Source organism: Octopus bimaculoides, chromosome 10 (genome assembly GCF_046866305.1).
Source record: "Octopus bimaculoides isolate indiv1 chromosome 10, ASM4686630v1, whole genome shotgun sequence".
NCBI classification, from domain to species: Eukaryota; Metazoa; Mollusca; class Cephalopoda; order Octopoda; family Octopodidae; genus Octopus; species Octopus bimaculoides.
Window position 1 is genome coordinate 23,654,417 of NC_142937.1, and position 4,536 is coordinate 23,658,952.

Consider the following 4,536-nt stretch of genomic DNA (forward strand, 5'->3'; position numbering starts at 1 on the left):
TATATATATATATATATATATATATATATATATATATATATATATATATATATATATATATACATATATATATATATATATATATATATATATATATATATATATATATATATATATATTGTTGTACTTGGGGATGGTCATATTGCCAGTTTAGCCAATAAAAACAGACGCACTGTATATTTGGTGTTAATTTTTTTTTTTTTTTTTTCAGCTTTATATTACATTAATCTTAATCTTAATCTTATTTCGGCCAGAGTTCTTTCGTCACACTTCTGTGACCTCATCAGTGGTCCTTTGTTTCCTTCTTTCTTATGTGTGTCTCACCTTGCTAACTATCAGCCATTTTGTATTTTGTATTCCTATTGTATGTGTCTACGCATGCGTGTCCTTCAATGTGTCTGTGTCTTTTGTAAGTGCATGTGTGTATGGGGAGTGTCTGTATCACCTATATTCTCTGTTAATACGTGTTCGTTTGTATTAGTTTATATATATATATATATATATATATATATATATATATATATATATATATATATATATATATATATATATATATATATATATATATATATATATATATATATATATATATATATATATATATATATATATATATATATATATATATATGAGAAGCATATTAAAATAGAGCCGTGGGAAAACCTTTTTTAAATAAGAGGGTTAGGAACCACTGTTGGGAACAACTATGAAAAGGTTAAGAACCATTGGTACAGACGGACGAAATGCATCTAAACATTTTGTCCGGCGTACTAACGATTCTTCCAGCTGGCTGCCTTACTTTCACAAAGAATATTCGTTTCAAATTTTGGCACAAAGCCAGCATGTTCGGGGGATGAGATAAGCCGATTGCATCGAACCAAGTGTACAACTGGTACTTATTTTATCGACCCCGAAAGGATAAAAGGCAAAGTCGACCTAAGCCGAGCTTGAACTTAGAACGTCAAAACGGACAAAATGCCGTTTAGCATCTTGCTCGGCGTGTTAATGATTCTACCAGCTCGACGTCTTGCATTTAGAAATAATAATAATACCGAGTTAAAGGTTGTGAGCTGGCAGAAACGTTAGCACGCCTGGCGAAATGCTTAGCGGTCTGTCGTTACGTTCTGAGTTCAAACTCCACCGAGGTCGACTTTGTCTTTTATCCTTTTGGGTCGATAAATTAAGTTCCAGTTACACGGTGGAGTCGATGTAATCGACTTAATCCCTTTGTCCTTGTTTGTCCCCTCTATGTTTAGCCACTTGTGAGCAATAAAGAAATAATGTTGACCCTTGTCAGATACGTCTAGGCCACACGTTGAATAATGATTACTTTAAATTTCATTCCTATTGTTATCTGTTAAAATGAGGGCGATGTATTGGCTAAATTTATTAAATGTCATACAAATTATCATGTAGAATTAAAGCTGCGACTCCTTACGTTCTGGGTCCCAATGCCACCGAAGCTGACGTTGCAATTTTGGATAACGTAATTCTAAAACTTCCAAGAGATTTTATTACCTGCAATGATTCAAATTACCTAGTCTTTCACTATACTTTGTTTCTTGTAAGTACCAGAGAAAGGCGATAGGATCCGGTTCCAATGAGATTTACCTGTTATTTCTAGCAATACGGCTGAGCACAGAGAAGGCCTTCTTTTCGGTGGTTAATCAATTCAGTTTTGTTGTCGATGTTGTGGTTAGTGTTTAACATTAAGGCGGTGAGGTGGTATGATTGTTAACACGCCAAAAAATGCTCAGTGGCATTTCGTTCATTTTTACGATCTGAGTTCAAATTCCGCCGAGGTCAACTTTGACTTTCATCCCTTTCAGGGTTGATAAAATAGGTAGCGGTTGAGCACTGGAGTCGCTGTAATCGACTTACCCACTCCACTAAATTTCTGGCCTTGTGCCAACATTTGAAACTGACATTAGTGCTTAGCACGTGATCGGTCCTTGTTGATCAAGAATATTCCAATATATGGCCTGCTAGACATTTTTTCTTATATAGTGGTGGTGGTGGGGGGGGGGTATCTAGAACCATGAGGGTACATATCCTGGGGTCGAATAATCCGCTGATCCCTCTTCCAAAGCCGAGGGCTTGCACCAGAGTTGGAAATCTATTATGTAGTGCGTGCGTGCCATTGTGTTCGTCTACCTATCACTTGGCAACCGGTGTTGTTTTCTTTCTGCCCTGTAACCAGACCGTTCTATTCAAAATGACAGACAGAATAAGCACCAGGCTTTAAGCAATGTACTGTTGTCGATTTTATCCAGAAGAACCATCAGGGTGGTGCTCCAGCATGGCTACGATCCAATGACTGAAACAGATAAAAGTTTAAAACTAACTTTTGTCTTATAGCTTTTTATTTAAAAAAATAATTTCCTTTTATAAATGCATTTTTATCTTACATTTTTTTTTAATTTTTATTCTTCTAATTACCTTTAATTCCAGCAATTGAATCAGTCCATTGCGCATTATTTTAAACTTATTTTCTGGACCTCAGAGAAATGAACGACAACATTACCGCTTGTGAGATATAAAGTCGGAATCGAAATAGACTTAATTAAACTTAATTAAATAATGTAATACAGTCTTTCAATCCTCTTCTGTAGTTTCTATACAACTTCAACCGTAATCCTATTATAAATAGTAAAACAAAATAAAAAAAAAAACTAACTAATATCTATATGAGCAATTGCATTATTTTCTTGTTCTTTAGCAATTCTAAATTTACAGCAGTAACTTCTCGAAACTACTTATCTCTTGTAATGAACAAAGAAAGAATGCAAAGTCATTTCCAAAGTTCTCGCTCATTTATTTATTTATTTATGTATTTATGTGTTCTGTTATTTGAATTAAATATTTGCTGGTATTATAACACACATTGAAAAGCGGTGAGCTGGCAGAAGCGTTAGAACGCCGGGTGAAATGTTTAGTAGTATTCCTTCTGTATTTACGCTCTGAGTTCAAATTCCGCCTTTCATCCTTTCGAGGTCGATAAATTAAGTACCAGTTGCGTACTGGGGTCGATCTAATCAAGTGGTCGGATCTTTTCCTTTTGGCCGGCACATAGTAAAAATAATTTTTTGTAATTAAACACTTTCAAATTTCGTATACTGGTAGAATGTGTCATTTAAAACATCATTTACTTCTGGCGTTTTTAAGAAAATTCTTTATTTTCGAAGTTATTTCGTGTTGAAGTTGTCGTATTTCGGTAATTTCAAACAACCAATGACGTCTATTGAGGTGAAAACAATTACTGCTGTGGTTTGTCAACAATTTTTTCTATGTGCCGCTCAAAAGGAAAAGATCCGAGAGGCCCCCTCCCCACAAATTTCGGGCCTTGTGCCTAGAAAAGAAACAAAAAGTGGTGAGCTGGTAGAATTGTTGGCACGCCGGGCAAATTACTTAACAGCATTCCGTTCTGAGTTCAAATTCTACCGAGGTCGACTTTACCCTTCAATCCCCTCGGGGTTGACAAAATAAGCACCAGTTTAACACTGAGGTCGATGTAATCGGCTTATATCCTCTCTCGAAATTACTGGCCTTGTGCAAAAATTTGAAACTATTGTATGCGACGTTAGAAGGTGGTTAGCGGGCAGAATCGTAAGTACGCCGAGAAAATTATTTAGCAGTATTCCTTCCGTCACTGCGTTATGGGTTCAAATTCCACCGATGTCAACTTTGCGTTTCATCCTTTCGGAGTCAATAAAAATAAGTACCAGTTGAATGCTGGGGTCAACGTAATCTCCCGAAATTGCTGGCCTTGTGTCAATATTTGAAAACAGTATATTCGACGTTGGAAGTTAGTGAGCTGGGAGAATCGTTAGCACGCCGGGCAAAATGCTTAGCAGCATTTCGTCCGGCGTTTTGTCCTGTGTTAAAATTAAACCAATGTCGACTTTGCCTTTCATTGTTTCGGTGTCGATAAAAATAGTACCATTTGAATACTAGAAGCAATGTAATCGACTAGCTCCTTCCCTCAGAATTTGTGCCTTTAGCAGAAAGGAATACATGCGACTTAGAAAGATGGAAGACTTTGAAGCTTTGACGAGCTGAAAGAATTGTTAGCGCGTCGAGAAAAAGATGCATACGCCATTTCTTCCGTTTTTACGCTCTGAGTTCCAATGCTGCTGAGGTCAACTTAATTTTTCATCCTTTCTGAATCAGTTTAGATAGTACCAATTGTGCACTGCTGTCGATGTAATTGACAAACACCACTCATAAATATGCTGGCTTTGTGCCGAAATTTGAAATAGCTGTACGCGACTTTGCTTTGGCTATTTAAAATATTCGAAACCATTTTACATGGATAGGTTTTCAATCTGCTGTTCAAAATATAAATGAACTAAATTGAATGATAAGAAAATGCAGGCGCCTCTACAAGACCGTTATGTCTGCTAGAAATAGCAACTAAATTCCCTTCAAACGAGACCTAGAAATCCTAAACAGGAGAAAATGTTAAACGACATAGGTCTACATGCAATATTTCAGACACAAATGTGGTAAGTCACATCTGGAAAGTCTTTGATCATT